The sequence below is a fragment of the Acipenser ruthenus genome, chromosome 17 (assembly GCF_902713425.1).
Source record: "Acipenser ruthenus chromosome 17, fAciRut3.2 maternal haplotype, whole genome shotgun sequence".
Lineage (NCBI taxonomy): Eukaryota > Metazoa > Chordata > Actinopteri > Acipenseriformes > Acipenseridae > Acipenser > Acipenser ruthenus.
The window spans coordinates 13272563-13292697 of NC_081205.1; the positions used below are offsets into that span (position 1 = coordinate 13272563).

A 20135-nucleotide genomic window follows, 5' to 3' on the forward strand; every position below is an offset into this window, starting at 1 on the left:
TGAAGTGGTAGATCAAACACAGCCTAACAGAGGATGAGGAGGATTTTAAAGAGGATGGCCAATGGGACAACGAGTGCATTTCCTCCCTATAGCGTTACGACACTAAAATGTTCCCGTCTTTCCAATTCTTATTAAAATTCTAATGTAAAAATGTTCTATCAATTTGTTGTTTATTTTTGTTGCCTTTTGCTTTTTTGTTAATCTGTGCAGTACCTCGTAATCTGTAAAGGTTTGTCATATAGTTTATGTAAAGTTACTCCCTATTAACTTGTGCAATTTTACATCAGGCAAATACACTCCACTTGTAGATTTTAATGTTATGTTCTTTCATCGGAAATAAGTAAGGGAGGTTAAAGATGTCAAGGGAAAGTTACAGAAAAAAAAACCCTTAATGTTGTAATTGTTAGTTTATGCAATAAAACTATTTTCATATCATACTTTTTCTGTGCCTCAGATGTTCTAATCCTAGTATATAACCTTTGATCAAACGATCAAAAAACACACCCGTTTTGTATATCAATATTTTCACGTAATATTTGTGATTTGAATGTATTACCGGTCAAAGTCAAAGTTTAAACAACAACTCAACAGCTCGTCTCTATCTCTGCTCCTATCTGTTTCCTTATAAGGAATGAAGTAGCCTAGGCAAATACCCGCCGGGTTCTGTACTGCTGCTTGGGGGCTCCATGGGCGTGTTCGATCTAACCCTAAATTCTATATCTATGGTATGCACACTGTCTGCTGACAGGCAACATCGCCTTCAGAAATATTACCTAGAGTAAATCACATCCGGGAGAAAGCACTCTCTGAATTTACAAAGTAGAATGACCGCAGTCACTTTACCTTAGACTTGTACAGAACACTGATTACATTTGATGGGTTTTTTTTGTGTGTGTTTTTTTCATTGTAAGACAATTGGGTTATTGCTAGAATTTTCAAGAAGCTGCACGGCGCCTTTAAAAGGCAGGTCGTTGCGTGGCTCTCTCACACAGCTTATTCGCATGTGCCATTGACAGTGATTCAGGAATAGCTGTCTCATCCGCCTCGCTATTTCAGGAAGCGGCTGATTGGGACAGGTAAGAACAAAAAAAAAAAAAAAAAAGTGTGATAACCTTGGCTCTGACACAGGCACAAACAGGTACAGTTTTAAATAACGCAATAGTTTCAGCTAAAGGCAGTGAGCTGTGAGTGAGCATAGATTGATAAACACTGCTGTTGAGGCGTTTCTTTGGAGACGGGTGACAAAGCTGCAGGAACTGAAATTAATAATATGCAATCGTTTCAATAACCGCCGGTCTATTGAAATATATTTATGTATGTATTTATTTATTTTTTAAATGCTGGCCTGTTGCGCATTATTTTCGATTCTGAAATCCTTTGTTGTTGTTCCGACCTCTTCTAGTTCTGGTGTACCCGACCCATTCTAGAATTGTACAGAATCAGTCCAGAATTGTTCAGCCTAATTAGTATTAACCTGATGTTTGATGTTTGTTTATGCAATACATTAGATCGCATACAATTATCTTTCCCTCTTTGTTTTTTAAGCCCTGTTCATACTTGCATTTGTATACCGGTGTGATGTTATTTTGTGGTAGGTGTTAAAACGTGGTACACGATGTTGTGAGTGAAGTACAGTTTGTCTTGTTTGTAGTGTCATTCAGCAGTTAAGCACAGCATTTACAGTGTACCATTTTAAACAGGTACATGTACCGCATTCTGACGAGGTACCGTCCGTCATGCTTGTTTTATTAATGTATTTTTTAATATATATTTAGAGATAAGTTACAGTCGTAAATGATCCAAGTGAAACTTAAATAATGATTTCCATTACACGAGAGTAGATGTTAAAACTTCATGCTGATTTGAACTCAGCTCTCGCCAAGATAAGCACCAACTAAGACGTAGCTTTACAGTAAACTAATGTGATCCATGTGTCTCCATCCATTTGCGTTTCCTTCCATATGATGATGTAGATATCCTTCTGCCTGGTTTGATGGCTGAAGTGTAATGCTGGCTCCAGGGATCAGCTTATTTTGCCTCCCCAGCGCATCAGCACACACAACAGCTGTGATGCTGGCTCCGGGGATCAACCACGGTGCGGTCTCCCCAGTGCATCAGCATGACAACCGTCTTGATTGAGCTAAGTAGGGTACATCTCTGGGGTCTTCTAGTGGGCACCTTCCATCCTCGGTGTTTCGTCGACTAGCCCACAACACCTCAAGAGGGCTCGACGGTGATTCTGGCGTCCCAGCATCACCCCCCTCCGTCCCTCACTCAACTCAGCCCGGCTTACTTACCCGTACATCAGCGTTTCTTTCTTTCTATTGTGCTTGAGATCCCCAACCAGAATCTTTCCGTCTCAACCACAGCCAGTTGCTGCTCCTCTCTGCTGCTTCAGATAAGTTCTTCACTGTGCGACGTAACTCTTGGCCACTGAATCCAACGTCTCTGAGAAACCGGGTTGTAGAGTGTGCCACATATCCTCAACAAACCACCTCCACTGGGTAAACCCAGACCCTCCATCCTCGCTGTTCCGCTTCAGTGGCTAGTTGAGCATACCGCAGTTTCTTCCTCTCATACGCCTCATCTACAGCATCCTCCCATGGCACTGTTAACTCTACCAGGTGAACAAGGCGTGCTGATCCAGACCACAAGAAAATATCTGGTCGAAGGTTAGTGGTAGCAATCTCTGGTGGCAAAATAAGCCGTTGACCAACATCTGCCAGCATTTTCCAGTCTCTAGCAGCATCCAGTTGTCCTGGGCGAGGCTTGGTTTTAACACCTTTTCTAGGTGGTTGCTCTCTTGGGCGGAGGAATGTTGTCTTTTGTGTGTAATGTTTTGATGGAACTGGTGGCAACTTATTGGTCATGTTACGCTTGTCTTCCACTGCTAAGGCCAAACATTGCAGCACCTGGTCATGGCACCAAGTAAACCGTCCTTGGCTAAGAGCCACCTTACATCCTGTCAATGTGCCTTAATGTTGCAGATGATGAACACAAAGGACATGAGGGATCCTCTCCTACCCAGAGGTTTAGGTTCTGTGGTGATGGGAGAATATCATATGTTGACCTGATGAGAAAACTGATCCTGCTCTGTTCCATTGACCATAGGTCTTGCCAGCCAATCTTGCGTTGATCCACTCTCCCATCTCATCCATTCTCCCTGCTTGGCCTGAGAAACGGCCTTTACGCATCTCATCCTCTCCTCCTGCTTTTGCACCTCATTGACTACCAGCTTCCTCCATTGAGCTGGGGCTGCCTTGTGCTATGTAGGAGGAGCTGAACTGAGACCAAGACCCCCTCTTCCTTGCTGAACTTGCCCCATGATATCACCAATTCGAAGGGCAGCCTTTGCATCTTCCACAGCTTTCTTTGCCGCCCACTTTCTTCCAGTTTTCAACACAGGTGCTGCCTCCCTTACGCATTTGTCGCGTGACTCTACTAATATAATTTCCAGTCTGACCTTGGCGCACTTAAACTCCTCAGTTAGAGCGGAGACTGCTAGCTGCAGTATTCCTTTACCATAAAGTCCCACTCTGCTGAGGCAGCGTGGAACTCCCAACCATCAGTCTTCAGGGAACCAGGGAGAGAGGCAGATAGATAAGTTCCTGCTTTTTGTAATTGTAACTACTACATTTGGTGACATTGTAAGGTGGTGTTTGAATTGGCTGAGTTTGTGTGTGATTAGTACCAGGTGAGTGGCTAAATTGATTAGCAGTTGATTTTGCTATTTGATTGGTTTCCACACAGTTTAGTTGGTTCTTTTGCCAAGCAGGGGTAACAACATTTATTCAAGCAGCTTATTTTAGCGCCAGCACGAAGCGCCAGCCAACCGAAGAGCCTCAACAAAAGAGCCGGGAGTCTAGCTGTGGGAGTCCAGCGAGGGGAGGCCTGCGCTGAGACGCTGTTCCAATAGATCCAAACCTAACAGAGCTCTGGAACAAGCCATCTACTAGTCAGGTCTGTATCCTCCACCCCACTGCTCCTACTGTGCCTTTTGTCTTGCTTGTCCTGCTATGACTGTCTCTCACATCCCTGTTCTGTCCTCCCGTCCTCGTCCTCTGCCCTCCCTCCGCTACTGCTCCTCCAACCCCTCTAACCTCATTTCTCTGCCTCTCCCCCCCTCCCGCACACTCTCTGGTGCACTCTGGAACTGTCACTCTTCTGCTAACAAAGCTGATTTCATCTCTGCCTTTGCCTCCCACCTCTCGCTCGATTTCCTTGCTCTCACTGAAACCTGGCTGTCCCCTGATAACACTGTTACTCCTGCTGCCCTGTCCTCTCTCTACGTCCTGTCCCATACCCCGCGTCTCACCGGACGGGGAGGTGGGACGGGTCTTCTCCTCTCTCCCTCCTTACTCTTTTCTGTCCCCTCTGATCTCACCTCCCTCTCTGTCACTACCTTTGAATTTCATGCAGTCCAACTAACCTCTCCCTGTCAACTCCTGCTCATTGTTTTGTACCGCCCCCCTGGGCCTCTCACTCACTTTCTGGATGAACTCGACTATCTACTCTCCTCCCTCCCCTCTCTGTCTACCCCGACTGTCCTGTTGGGTGACTTCAACATCCATCTCTCCAACCCCAGCCACTCTGCTGGATTCCTCCCTCTCCTTCACTCCTTCGACTTCTGTCTCTCTCCGTCCCCTCCTACCCACAAAGCTGGCCGTCAACTGGACCTCACCTTCTCCAGGGCCTGCTGCCCCTCCAACCTCTCTGTCACCCCCCTTAACCTCTCTGATCACTATTTCATCTCTTTTTCTCTGTCTCTCCCCCCTCTCCCTGCTCCTCCTACCCCCACTGTCACCTCTCGCCGTAACCTCCGCTCTCTCTCCCCCTCTGTCCTTGCCTCCACTGCTCTCTCTCACCTCCCTCCTATCGACTCCTTTTCACAACTCTCCGTAGACTCTGCTACCTCCACCCTCTTCTCCTCACTCACCTCCTCCCTCGACTCCCTCTGTCCCCTCACCTCCCGACCCGCTCGCCCCTCCCCTCCCCATCCCTGGCTCTCCTCTGTGCTCCGCTCGGCAAGAATCACACTGCGATCTGCTGAAAAGAAATGGAAGAGAACCAAACTCCCTGCTGCCCTAGACCTTTACCGCACTCTTCTCTCCTCCTTCTCCTCTACTCTCTCCTCTGCTAAATGTGCTTATTTCCAATCTGTAATCCAAGCCTCCACTAACAACCCACGTAAACTATTCTCTACCTTCTCCTCCCTCCTAAACCCTCCCCCCCCTCCTCCTCCCTCCTCTATCTCCCCTGACGACTTTGCCTCCTTCTTCTCTTCTAAAATCTCAGATATCCGCAAACTCTTTAACACCTCTCCCTCCCCCGCACCCCCTCCTGCTCCAACCCCTACACCCATTACATCCCCTACTAACTCGCCCTCCCTCTCCACCTTCTTGCCCCTCTCAGACTCTGACCTCTCCTCCCTGCTCCAGGGTCACAAACCCACCACGTGTGCCTTGGACCCCCTCCCCACTCACCTCTTTCAAGCTGCTGCTCCTGCTCTACTCCCCTTCATCTCCTCCCTCCTCAACACCTCTCTACTTTCTGGCATCTTCCCCTCTGCCTTCAAAAAAGCCTCTATCACTCCCCTCCTCAAAAAACCTACCCTCGACCCCACCTCCCTCCAGAGCTACCGTCCTGTCTCCCTCCTACCCTTCCTCTCCAAAACCCTCGAGCGGACTGTACACCGCCAGCTCTCTGCTTTCCTGTCCAACCACTCTCTGCTTGACCCTCTCCAATCTGGCTTCCGCTCTGCTCACTCCACTGAAACCGCCCTTCTCTCTGTCACCAACTCACTTAAGTGTGCCCGAGCTGCCTCTCTCTCCTCTGTCCTAATTCTCCTCGACCTCTCTGCTGCCTTTGACACTGTTGATCACTCTATTCTACTATCATCTCTTGCTGACCTGGGGATCTCTGGCACTGCTCTGGCCTGGTTCTCCTCCTACCTCTCCAACCGCACTTACCAGGTAACCTGGCGTGGAGCAACCTCCACACCTCACCCTCTCTTGACTGGAGTCCCCCAAGGGTCAGTCTTGGGTCCTCTCCTGTTCTCTCTCTACACCCGCTCCCTGGGCCCCCTCATCGCATCCTATGGTTTCTCATACCATTTCTATGCTGATGATGCTCAGATTTTCCTCTCCTTCCCCACCTCTGACTCCACCATCTCCTCCCGTATCTCTACCTGTCTGTCTGCTATTTCCTCCTGGATGCACTCGCATCACCTCAAACTCAACCTCTCTAAATCTGACCTCCTTTTCTTTCCCTCCTCCTCCCCCTCCTCTGATCTCTCTATCTCTGTTCCTCTGGAATCTACCACACTCTCTCCCTCTTCCTCAGCTAAAAACCTTGGAGTCACCCTGGACCCCTGCCTCTCTTATTCCCAGCACATCTCCACTCTGGCACGCACTTGCAGATTCTTCCTGAGCAACATCCGAAGAATCCGACCCTTCCTCACCAACTATGCTACCCAGCTCCTGGTCCAGGCCCTGGTACTCTCCCGCCTAGACTACTGCAACTCCCTCCTGGCTGGCCTCCCTGCGTCCGCCACCCGTCCGCTCCAGCTCATCCAGAACTCTGCTGCTCGCCTGGTGTTCTCTCTACCTCGCTTCGCCCACGCTACTCCACTACTCCGCTCGCTCCACTGGCTCCCGATCACCGCTCGCATCCAGTTCAAGACTCTTGTACTAGCCTACAGATGCCTTGATCAGACTGCACCCAGCTACCTCCAGACCCTCATCTCTCCCTACACCCCCACTCGATCTCTCCGCTCCGCCTGCACTAGAAGACTGGCTCTACCTCCGCTACGCTCCCCTGCCTCCCGAGCCCGCTCCTTCTCCACCCTTGCTCCGCAGTGGTGGAACGACCTTCCTACAGATGTCAGGACTGCCCAGTCCCTGACCACATTCCGGCGCCTCCTTAAGACTCACCTCTTCAAACAGCACCTGTAGAACTCCTCTGTTGTATCCTGGGACACTATCACCCTTCATTTAAATATGCTTTATTTTGCTCTTATCTGCCCCCTATTTTACTGCATTTAATCCTGTACCTCAGAATATTGTAATCTCCCAAGTGTTTAATCTGTAGTATTTTGTACTTAATCATATCCTGATGTAACTATCACTACTTAATCATATCCTGATGTAACTTTCACTATTATCTGCTGTATTATTGAATTGTGGTTTGTCACACTTGAGAATTATTGTATTTCTTGTTCTATTGTATGACTTATATTGTAACACTTGAATGTATTTGTATTTGCTTGCGATTGTAAGTCGCCCTGGATAAGGGCGTCTGCTAAGAAATAAATAATAATAATAATAATTTCCTGATGTACGAACTGATTAAAGCTTCCAGCTTCTCTACTGTTGTCAAAGAAACCTCGTACACAGTCAGTGGCCACAGCAGCCTCGGCAGTAGACCAAACTGAAAGCACCAGGGTTTTACTTTGCCTGGTAAAGCGCTGCTGTCTATGGTCTTCAACCCTTCCACTGCTTGTTGTCTAACTTCTCCCACACGAACTGTGTCCTTTAGATCACCGTCGTACCATCTCCCAAGACTTTTCACTGGCTTCTCAGACACTGTTGGTATTGCCTCACCATTAATGTAGAATATTTTCTCTACTACTTTACCTTTAATTATAGAGATGCTCCTTGATTTAATGGGCTTGAATTGCATTTCTGCCCATTCAATGTTAATGGTTAATTTGCCCAATAACCGATTAGTGTTACTGATTATTACTGTTGTAGTCATGATTGTCATGTCATCCATGTATGCTCGAATTGGTGGTAGTCACATTCCAGAAGCCAAGCGCTCTCCTCCCACTACCCATTTTGATGCCCTAATGATTATTATTATTATTTATTTCTTAGCAGACGCCCTTATCCAGGGCGACTTACAATCGTAAGCAAATACATTTCAAGTGTTACAATACAAGTAATACAATAAGAGCAAGAAATACAATAACTTTTGTTCAAGTGTGACAAACCACAATTCAACAATACAGCAGATAATAGTGATAGTTACATCAGGATATGATTAAATAGTGATAGTTACATCAGGATATGATTAAATACAAAATACTACAGGTTAAACACTTGGCAGATTACAGTACTCTGAAGTACAGGATTAAATGCAGTAAAATAGGGGGCAGATAAGAGCAAAATAAAGCACATTTAAATGAAGGGTGATAGTGTCCCAGGATACAAACAGAGGAGCTCTACAGGTGCTATTTGAAGAGGTGAGTCTTAAGGAGGCGCCGGAATGTGGTCAGGGACTGGGCAGTCCTGACATCTGTAGGAAGGTCATTCCACCACTGCGGAGCAAGGGTGGAGAAGGAGCGGGCTCTGGAGGCAGGGGAGCGTAGCGGAGGTAGAGCCAGTCTTCTAGTGCAGGCGGAGCGGAGAGGTCGAGTGGGGGTGTAGGGAGAGATGAGGGTCTGGAGGTAGCTGGGTGCAGTCTGGTCAAGGCATCTGTAGGCTAGTACAAGAGTCTTGAACTGGATGTGAGCGGTGATTGGGAGCCAGTGGAGCAAGCGGAGTAGTGGAGTAGCGTGGGCGAAGCGAGGCAGAGAGAACACCAGGCGGGCAGCAGAGTTCTGGATGAGCTGGAGCGGACGGGTGGCGGACGCAGGGAGGCCAGCCAGGAGGGAGTTGCAGTAGTCTAGGCGGGAGAGTACCAGGGCCTGGACCAGGAGCTGGGTAGCATAGTTGGTGAGGAAGGGTCGGATTCTTCGGATGTTGCTCAGGAAGAATTTGCAAGTGCGTGCCAGAGTGGAGGTGTGCTGGGAATAAGAGAGGCAGGGGTCCAGGGTGACTCCAAGGTTCTTAGCGGAGGAAGAGGGAGAGAGATAGAGAGATCAGAGGAGGGGGAGGAGGAGGGAAAGAAAAGGAGGTCAGATTTAGAGAGGTTGAGTTTGAGGTGATGCAAGTGCATCCAGGAGGAAATAGCAGACAGACAGGTAGAGATACGGGAGGAGATGGTGGAGTCAGAGGTGGGGAAGGAGAGAAAAATCTGAGCATCATCAGCATAGAAATGGTATGAGAAACCATGGGATGCGATGAGGGGGCCCAGGGAGCGGGTGTAGAGAGAGAACAGGAGAGGACCCAAGACTGACCCTTAAGACAGGGTGACAGGTTACCTGGTAAGTGCGGTTGGAGAGGTAGGAGGAGAACCAGGCCAGAGCAGTGCCAGAGATCCCCAGGTCAGCAAGAGATGATAGTAGAATAGAGTGATCAACAGTGTCAAAGGCAGCAGAGAGGTCGAGGAGAATTAGGACAGATGAGAGAGAGGCAGCTCGGGCACACTTAAGTGAGTTGGTGACAGACAGGAGGGCGGTTTCAGTGGAGTGAGCAGAGCGGAAGCCAAATTGGAGAGGGTCAAGCAGAGAGTGGTTGGACAGGAAAGCAGAGAGCTGGCGGTGTACAGTCCGCTCGAGGGTTTTGGAGAGGAAGGGTAGGAGGGAGACAGGATGGTAGCTCTGGAGGGAGGTGGGGTCTTTTGAGGAGGGGAGTGATAGAGGCTTTTTTGAAGGCAGAGGGAAAGAGACCAGAAAGTAGAGAGGTGTTGAGGAGGGAGGAGATGAAGGGGAGTAGAGCAGGAGCAGCAGCTTGAAAGAGGTGAGTGGGGAGGGGGTCCAAGGCACACCTGGTGGGTTTGTGACTCTGGAGCAGGGAGGAGAGGTCAGAGTCTGAGAGGGGCAAGAAGGTGGAGAAGGAGGGCGAGTTAGTAGGGGATGTAGTGGGTGTAGGGGTTGGAGCAGGAAGGGGTGCGGGGGAGGGAGAGGTGTTAAAGAGTTTGCGGATATCTGAGATTTTAGAAGAGAAGAAGGAGGCAAAGTCATCAGGGGAGATAGAGGAGGGGGGGGGGAGGTAAAAGCCAGTGGAGAAATGGTGCGTCCTGCCATTATTCCAACTTCTAGGCATTGCCATGTAGTGCTGAATTCTGAAGTTGAAAAACTAAATTGCAGATCTCCAAAGTAGGCTTTCACTAAATTTGTTATTGTCATTGGTACACTGAAAAAATCAAATGCTGCCCAAAGAAGTTCAGTGGCACTGAACCATAAGCATTAGCCAAATCCAGGAATGTCACATGGAGCTCCTTCCTCTCCTTTTTAGCTGATTGAATTTGTTCCCAGATCACATTGATGTGTTCTAAGCATCCTGGGAAACCTGGAATGCCCGCTTTTTGTACTGAAGTGTCAATTAAGCAGTTCTTTAATAGGTAAATTGACAATCCCTGAGCAATAATGCTGAAGAAAATCTTGCCTTCTACATTTAATAGGGAAACAGGGCGAAACTGACTGATGCTTGTAGAATCTTTTTCTTTAGTTATAAAGACTAAAGACCTGCTCGGCGCCGTACTCTTGGTACAACCTGTTTTTCCCATGCCACTTTCATCAATTTCCACAGGATTCGTAGAACTCCTGAAGCACTCTTGTACACTCTGTACGGAACTCCATTAGGCCCTGGAGATGATGAAGCCCTTGCTTTTTTCACAGCTTGCTCTATTTCTTTCCACTTAGGTGCACAGTCCTCCATTTGGTATTCTGGTGGATTGATAGGTGGGATGTCTGACGGAACTGACATAGGCTCCTGCCTTTTTGAATCTATATGTGTTTCCTCCAAATATCTCTCCAGCTCAAACTTAGATGCTTTTAGTGTGCCATTCTTCTCACTGGTGAATAACTTCTTTACAAACGGTTAACAACTAAAACATATACAAACTGACGGCTTATATCAAAATCAGTGCATCTAAATTATATAATTGCATCCGTCTTCTCTGTACTATGTGAAACGTGCAGCTCGGTTTTCTGCGCCTGCGTCATCTCTGGTACTGTGTTCAAAAAAGTGCATTTTTTGTATAGATTACGGTATGTCATCATTACCACGGGTTGTGTTTATCGTCAAGACACCCTGGACAAAAGTCACATAGACTTCCCAAGTGTGTTATATTAAACATAGCTAAAACCAGCTCAGGGCAGCGCAGTCCGACACCGCTCTGTTGACTCAATAGAAAATCTTCTCCCGTGTGCTCTAGCGCACCGTGACAGCGGTTAGTGTCCGATCCGACCTGTGAGTATGAGGCGTGTGAAAGATCATGTTTCGGGGAGCAAGGAATCATGTTATGCTGTATAATCTGTATTTCTCATAATTTTTCATAATTATGTACGGTCATAATTTGTCAATGTTGCCGTTTTCTTCAAGAGACCTTGAGCACAAGTGAAATATACGTAATTATGAAAAATTCTATTTTCTGAGCACAGTTGAGCAGAAATACAGATTAACAGCATTTAAATATGTAACATTTGGGTAACTTTGGTAATACACAACATTACATATATTAACAATACACATAACAATATACTGTATCTACTGGGACAAAGCAAGTCATTGAATCAGGCACCCCCATCTGTATGTTGTGTGGTTGTTGTATTCTTGAAAAACTTGCCTGATTTTAAGAGTGTTGAGTGATAAAGCTCAATTTAAAAACAATTCGGTGTCGGCTGTACAGAACAATAAAACATACTCATAAGCTTTGGGTAAAACTGTTATACATCACATCCATTCTAATAATCCATTTTCAGAACATGTATGCAGTACATATCCACTAATACTGCCACAAAATCATATACACATAGTATATTGGATCAGTTTACTGCTATTTTATTTTTCAGTGTTGAAATAGTTCAAACAAAATAATTCACCTTGGGGCCATTGATGCAGACTGTGTACACGTAGTCCCTGGAATAAAAAACCTATCCAAAGTTCTTTGTTTGTATAGTTTCAACTGAGAAGCAATGCCCTGCTGCTGCTGTCACTTTGGCAAACACAGATGCAGCAGCAAAGGTCATTCAAAATGATCTAGACAGCATTCAGAATGGGGCAGACACATGGCAAATGACATTTAATAGATTAAGCGCCACGGGTTTGTTATTGTTTTGTTTACTTTTTAAAACGTGTTCTGGCAGAGGCGAGATTGGTGCTCGTCCTCTGCCAGGAAAACTCGTGCAGAAGATGGCCATCTCCCGAATTAATTAAGTGATTCATTTTGTTGCTAATCGGGAGATGGTCACCTGTTATAAAAAGCCTGCAGCTCTCCAACTCAGGGTGGGTGTTGGAAGGAGAGAGTAAGCGAGAGAGAGAGAGAGAGAGAGAGAGAGAGAGAGAGAAAAAAAAAAACGAGTTTAAAAAATACCACAGGATCAGTGAAGGCTACTGCCCAGCCTGACCTGGGTTTTGTTTATTACTTTTGTGTTCTTGATTTGTTTTGTTTACCTGTTTTATTTTGCTCTATGAGCAAGTGTGTTTTTGTTTAAATATTTTATTTATTTTTGTTTTTGTAAATAAAAACGGCGCGAGCGCCTTTACCTGCAGTACGTCCCTGGTGTCAGTTTTTGTTCCTGCTTCTGCCTGTCATCAGACCATCGGTCACCCTGTCACAGCATGTCATATGAATTTAAACCAGAGTTTTTTCACGCTGTTGTCACAGCCTAATGCTCACCCCCGGCTAACTTTCCCCATGAATTTTTGCCTAGGCTAATCCTCATTAGGATGACACCTGTCGGGTAATTTGGAGCGCTCTCTTTTTGGTTACTAGTGATGACGTTAGAACATTTACAATTCTCACACATTACCAGAGAGAAAAACATACTGGTCTCTCTCTTGCTAGCCTGTAATTATAACTAACAATAAAGCTGCACTGACAGTGCAGATTGGGAGTTGATTATATGATTGTCACCTGGATTGTGTCGCCAGCTACCTTCACAATCCGTGCGATGGATTTAAACAAAAGAGGGGTGGTTTAAGACCGAATGATACAGTAAAATGTCTGCGATGTGCTGCTACTCTGTATTTCTGCGCATGCATCTTAAGACAGGACTTTGCTCAGAAAATAGCTGTTTTTATAATAATTACGTACTGTCATCATTTGTCAATGTTGCCATTTTGTTCAAGAGACCATGGCCAAAAGTGAAATGTTCTTCACAAGTTTGCATTTTTCTTTTACACAGCAAAAATCAGCGAACTATGACACAGTTCCATGGACTCAATAGAAACATTTCTCCCAAGCTCTGTGTATCCCATAATCCATTGCATCAATTCCTGCGTGCCGAAACTAGTTCCCACAGTAACATGACTTGCCATATTTGACACTTTTGTCTGAAACTGCGCCTCCTACAAGAGAGCCTTCCGTTTCCCTACCAAGCGTCAGTTGTCCTTCATTACAAAATCTGAAATTATATAATTGCATCCGTCTACTCTGTACTATGTGAAACGTGCAGCTCGGTTTTCTGCGCCTGCGTCATCTCTGGTACTGTGTTCAAAAAAGTGCATTTTTTGTATAGATTATGGTATGTCATCATTACCACGGGTTGTGTTTATCGTCAAGACACCCTGGACAAAAGTCACATAGACTTCCCAAGTGTGTTATATTAAACATAGCTAAAACCAGCTCAGGGCAGCGCAGTCCGACACCGCTCTGTTGACTCAATAGTCACGCTCTAGCGCACCGTGACAGCGGTCAGTGTCCGATCCGACCTGCGAGTATGAGGCGAGTGAAAGATCATGTTTCGAGGAGCAAGGAATCATGTTATGCTGTATAATCTGTATTTCTCATAATTTTTCATAATTATGTACGGTCATAATTTGTCAATGTTGCCGTTTTCTTCAAGAGACCTTGAGCACAAGTGAAATATACGTAATTATGAAAAATTCTATTTTCTGAGCACAGTTGAGCAGAAATACAGATTAACAGCATTTAAATATGTAACTGTGGCAATGTGCCCCGCCCCTGTGTGCATCTGTGTGTATTTTGCTTGTTCTGTGTTGTATGTTGCGTGCGTGTGTTAGTGTCGGTGTATAGATTGGTACACGGGATATAAACGGGTCTGTGTTTCACGTATATTTAAAAAGTGTAGATTTGTATTTAGGCACGGGATTGCACATCACGCACGTGCATTTAAAATATAATATGCGAGCACGGGGTTGCACAGAATTAATTCACGTGCTGGGATTCAAGTGAATAATTAATTAGTAATTGAATCCCAGCACAACAGTATATATAGAGACACATTTTCACTCACTGGTGGTTGGGTGTTCGGAAGAGGAGAACGGGTGAGAGAGAGAGTAGTGAAAGTAAAGTAAATAGAAAGCGTATAATAAGTGTTTTGTTTGTACTCACCGTGTTTGTTTGTTAAGTGTTTAGTCCGTTTTGTTTATATGTTTCTTTTGGCTACCAGTGCCGTGTCCTGTTTTTGTCTGTTCCAACCTTTTATTTTCTGTTCTGTTTATTAAATGCTGAACGCGATCACGCGTTCAGCCTCACCAAAACCCCATCTCTCTGTCTGTTTGTTACTTCCTGCATCTGGTCTGACGCCACCCACTCCGGCCGTCTTTGTGACAGTAACATATAATTAACTTTGGTAATACACAACATTACAAATATTAACAATACACATAACAATATACTGTATCTACTGGGACAAAGCAAGTCATTGAATCAGGCACCCCCATCTGTATGTTGTGTGGTTGTTGTATTCTTGAAAAACTTGCCTGATTTTAAGAGTGTTGAGTGATAAAGCTCAATTTAAAAACAATTCGGTGTCGGCTGTACAGAACAATAAAACATACTCATAAGCTTTGGGTAAAACTGTTATACATCACATCCATTCTAATAATCCATTTTCAGAACATGTATGCAGTACATATCCACTAATACTGCCACAAAATCATATACACATAGTATATTGGATCAGTTTACTGCTATTTTATTTTTCCTAGACCTGTATAGAGGTCTGCAGTGTTGAAATAGTTCAAACAAAATAATTCACCTTGGGGCCATTGATGCAGACTGTGTACATGTAGTCCCTGGAATAAAAAACCTATCCAAAGTTCTTTGTTTGTATAGTTTCAACTGAGAAGCAATGCCCTGCTGCTGCTGTTACTTTGGCAAACACAGATGCAGCAGCAAAGGTCATTCAAAATGATCTAGACAGCATTCAGAATGGGGCAGACACATGGCAAATGACATTTAATAGATTAAAGCGTAAGGCACTGCATGCAGGCAATAAAAATGTGCATTATAAATATCATATGGGAGATACTGAAATTGAAGACAATGTGGGGAAGCTATGAAAAAGGCAAACAAGATGCTCAGATATATAGTGAAAAGTGTTGATTAAATCAAGGGAAAGAATGTTAAAACTTTACAATGCACTAGTAAGACCTCATCTAGAATATTGTGTTCAGTTCTGGTCACCTCGCTAAAAAAAGGATATTGCTGCTCTAGAAGAGCGACCAGAATTATTTAAAGGCATGTGTAACAGGGCGAGCAGCCCTGTACATGGTTTTGTTTATTTTATTTTAGAGCGGGGTCCCCCTCCGCCCCTGTGTTATTTTGTATTTGTTTATTATGATTTAGTATTTAAATGTATGACGGCGAAGCGCTGCGGGTTTGTTATTGTTTTGTTTACTTTTTAAAACGTGTTCTGGCAGAGGCGAGATTGGTGCATCTCCCGAATTAATTAAGTGATTAATTTTGTTGCTAATCGGGAGATGGTCACCTGTTATAAAAAGCCTGGAGCTCTCTAGCTCCGGGTGGGTGTTGGAAGGAGAGAGTAAGCGAGAGAGAGAGAGAGAAAAAAAAACGAGTTTAAAAAATACCACAGGATCAGTGAAGGCTACTGCCCAGCCTGACCTGGGTTTTGTTTATTACTTTTGTGTTCGTGATTTGTTTTGTTTACCTGTTTTATTTTGCTGTATGAGCAAGTGTGTTTTTGTTTAAATATTTTATTTATTTTTGTTTTTGTAAATAAAAACGGCGCGAGCGCCTTTACCTGCAGTACATCCCTGGTGTCAGTTTTTGTTCCTGCTTCTGCCTGACATCAGACCATCGGTCACCCTGTCACAGCATGTCATATGAATTTAAACCAGAGTTTTTTCACGCTGTTGTCACAGCCTAATGCTCACCCCCGGCTAACTTTCCCCATGAATTTTTGCCTAGGCTAATCCTCATTAGGATGACACCTGTCGGGTAATTTGGAGCGCTCTCTTTTTGGTTACTAGTGATGACGTTAGAACATTTACAATTCTCACACATTACCAGAGAGAAAAACATACTGGTCTCTCTCTTGCTAGCCTGTAATTATAACTAACAATAAAGCTGCACTGACAGTGCAGATTAGGAGTTGATTATTTGATTGTTACCTGGATTGTGTCGCCAGCTACCTTCACAATCCGTGCGATGGATTTAAACAAAAGAGGGGTGGTTTAAGACCGAATGATACAGTAAAATGTCTGCGATGTGCTGCTACTCTGTATTTCTGCGCATGCATCTTAAGACAGGACTTTGCTCAGAAAATAGCTGCTTTTATAATAATTACGTACTGTCATCATTTGTCAATGTTGCCATTTTGTTCAAGAGACCATGGCCAAAAGTGAAATGTTCTTCACAAGTTTGCATTTTTCTTTTACACAGCAAAAATCAGCGAACTATGACACAGTTCCATGGACTCAATAGAAACATTTCTCCCAAGCTCTGTGTATCCCATAATCCATTGCATCAATTCCTGCGTGCCGAAACTAGTTCCCACAGTAACATGACTTGCCATATTTGACACTTTTGTCTGAAACTGCGCCTCCTACAAGAGAGCCTTCCGTTTCCCTGCCAAGCGTCAGTTGTCCTTCATTACAAAATCTGAAATTGCAGATACGCGAGATTGAAATGTCGCCACTATCTACAGGGCATTTGTGTCCCCTAACAAGCATTTTCTTTTGCTGTTCTCAGAGAAAAGGACATCTTGCGTACTCTGGAAGAAATTAATCCAAAACTAGCTGGGGCTACAGTCTTTTCAAGCTTAGACACCTCAAGTGGGTTTTGGCAAATCGCTTTGGACAAGTCAAGTACAAAACTGACCACCTTTATAACTCCTGTAGGCAGATACTGCTTCAGACGTTTGCCTTTTGGCATAACAAGTGCTCCTGAAATTTTCAAGAGCAAGATGGCACAGCTGTTAGAGGGCCTGGATGGTGTAACAGTCTATATGGGTGACATTCTAGTCTATGGAGCTTCCATGGCAGAACATGATGAGAGTTTGGACAAGGTTTTTAACACAAACAGGGCATCGGGGTTAAAGCTGAATAAAGAAAAATGCAAACTATGTCAAAGCACCATTCAGTTTTTGGGACATCAAGTCAACAAAAATGGATTGAGTCCTGATCCAGAGGAAGTGAGAGCCATCCAGGAGCTGCAACCACCCAGTAATATAAAGGAACTCAGAAGAATCATGGGAATGATAAACTACCTGCGGAGATACCTGCAAGACCTCTTTGTCACCGCAAAGCCACTTAATGACTTGCTAAGCTCAAGTGTAGCTTGGTTGTGGATTGGATCCCCTAATCAATAATAAAGATTTGGACCAAGTTCCTTTGAGATGCCAGCGATTACTGATAAGGCTTATGAGGTTCGAGCCAAAGGCTGAGCATACAACTGGAAGCAGTCTTCTTACTTTGTCAAGACACCCACTACAGAATACCGAAGAAACTGACTTGGATAAAGAACAAGCTTACGTGGATGCCGTGGAAAAGCAGTGGCCAGCATCTGACATTAAGTTGCAACAAATAAGGGATGTTTCTGCTTCTGATGTACAGTTAACAACAGTAATGCAATATGTTGAAAAAGGGTGGCCGCAATACATTAGCAGTGTTAAACCACAGGCTAAGAGTATTTTTTTTTACTTCAGAAACCAGTTGAGATCCACTAAAGGACTTTTGACCTATAGGTCACGTGTTGTTATTCCCCAAGACCTGTGTCACAGTGGTGACGTCACGGACCAGGAAGTAGAAACCAAAACAATGGATGGGTGGTTGAAGCTGAGTGCAATGGCACTCAGCGTATTTATTAATAAACAAACAAAAGATTTAAACAAAACAACAAAACACAAAACAAAAGGGCACGAGGGCCAAACGAATCAACAAACAAACAAGTAAGTGTCGTGCTGGATACTCCAGCACGTTTTAGCAATTGTTTTTTTAAATGTGACTCGCTCTCTCCGTTCCCCGTACTCTCCTCTGTACACCCAACCTCGAGTGCAGAGAGCTGCAGGTTTATATACTCTGGCCGAGGGATTAACTAGTTGTTAATTATCTTATTATCCCTCGGCCAGAGTCTGCACGCGTTTGGTAAGGATGCATGACTGTCAGCTAGTTAAATAATCAATAGCTGATCAGCCATGCATCCTCACGGGGTTTTTAAATATAATAATAAAAGACGCGGCGCTTTTACCCGCGCCGCAAACAAAAATACAAATAATAATACATAGGGGCGGGACACTCCGCCACACCTGACAGCAGAGATGTTGGATCAAATTCATGATGGACACCTTGGACTGACCAAGTGCCGGGAGCATGCTGCCCAATCAGTATGGTGGCCAGGCATAAGTTCAGCAATTCAAAACAAGGTCGCTTCTTGTCCAGTGCCAGATTGCAAGACCAGCTCAGCGCAGGGAGCCGATGATGCCAGCTGCTTTGCCACAGGGACCCTGGATGATGATTGCTGTGGATTTGTGTGAGTTGAAAGGTCAACAGTACTTAGTAGTAGTGGACTATTTTTCCAGATTTTTGGAAATATTACACTGACCTATAATAACCTGCAAGATGGTGATTAATAAGCTCAAATGTTTATTTGCACGCTATGGAATTACACAACAATTTCTGATAATGGACCTCAGTTTAATTCTGTAGAATGCAAAACATTCAGCAGTGCTTATGGGTTTGTACACAATACATCAATCCCATACTACTCCCAAGCAAATGGGGCTGCAGAGAGAGCAGTCCAGACTGCTAAGAAGATTTTGAAACAAGAGGACCCATTCCTGGCTCTGTTGAGCTACAGAGCAAGTTCAACTGCTATGACTGGGAACAGCCCTGTTCAACTGTTAATGGGACGACAGATTTGTTCAAATGTTCCAACACTTCCAAAGGTTCTCAAACCACGGTGGCCAAGCTTCCAAAGAGTAAAGCAGAGTAAAGCAGGCAGATACATGTGCTAAAATGTATATAGTTTTATGACAGAAGGCATTCAGCAAGACCTCTGCCTGAGCTACTGCCTGGAGACCTGGTCAGGATGAAACTGGATGTTCAAAAGGAGTGGAGCAACCCAGTAATAATAACTGAAGATTATGCAACTCCCAGATCGTACATTGTAGAATCTAAGGGCGAAACCTACCGACAGAACCGAAGACACCTTCAGCTCATTCCAAGTTCTGTGGAAAGCTCTAGTGAGGTTTCTCAACCTGATTCTACTTCAGCCGAGCCAGCTGTCAAGATAGAACCTCTGACGGTTCACTCCTCTCCCGTGGTTACACTTGTGTTATCAACAAGCCAGCTAGATTATTATTTATTTCTTAGCAGACACCCTTGTCCAGGGTGACTTACACTTGTTACAAGATATCACATTATTTTGACATACAATTACCTATTTATACAGTTGGAGTTTTACTGGAGCAATCTAGGTAAAGTACCTTGCTCAAGGGTACAGCAGCAGTGTCCCCCACCTGGGATTGAACCCACAACCCTCCAGTCAGGAGTTCAGAGCCCTAACCACTACTCCACACTGCTGCCTATTCAAAGACTAAAAGAAAAAAAGACTAAGAAAAAAGTAACTAAATAAACAAAACATCTCCTATAGTCTGATAATAAAACAAATAATGACTTTTAGTTACGTTTACAGTTGTAGTTTATTAAGTAAAAGGGGAGATGTAAGATAAAGGGTTAATTTGTGTTAATGCTGCCATCTACTGGTAGAGTTAGGTTTATACAGTTCAGAGGTAATTGATGCTGTTATTTGTTGTAAGCCAGTAAAGTTGGTGGAGTTTTGAACCGACACAAAAGAGTTGTGACGGTTTTTCCTGACAGTCACTGCACTAGATCTGATAACAATCCTTCTTCCTGGTTTACAAGTCCCTCTGTATGCAAGTTAGCCTCTTTTACTATTATTTAACTTCTCAAAATAATTACTCCTGGGCTGGAACTTTAGCAAGCCTTAAGGTCCCTGCCTCTGCTGACTGACTGGGCTAAATCCTGTTAGTGTGGTTACCTAGAGAAACACGATCACGCCTTTTCTTTAACGGGCACATT

General features: G+C 44.6%; 1 protein-coding gene across 1 annotated transcript in view; it reads left to right on the top strand.

Annotated features, from left to right (window-relative positions):
• Positions 1 to 970: 970 nt before the first annotated feature.
• Positions 971 to 20135, top strand: part of LOC117423356 (monocarboxylate transporter 6-like) — a 38120-nt gene continuing 18955 nt past the window's right edge. The window contains exon 1 of the mRNA XM_034038987.3: positions 971 to 1076. The gene's annotated coding sequence lies outside the window, so the exon portion shown is untranslated. The remainder of the gene's footprint in view (positions 1077 to 20135) is intronic.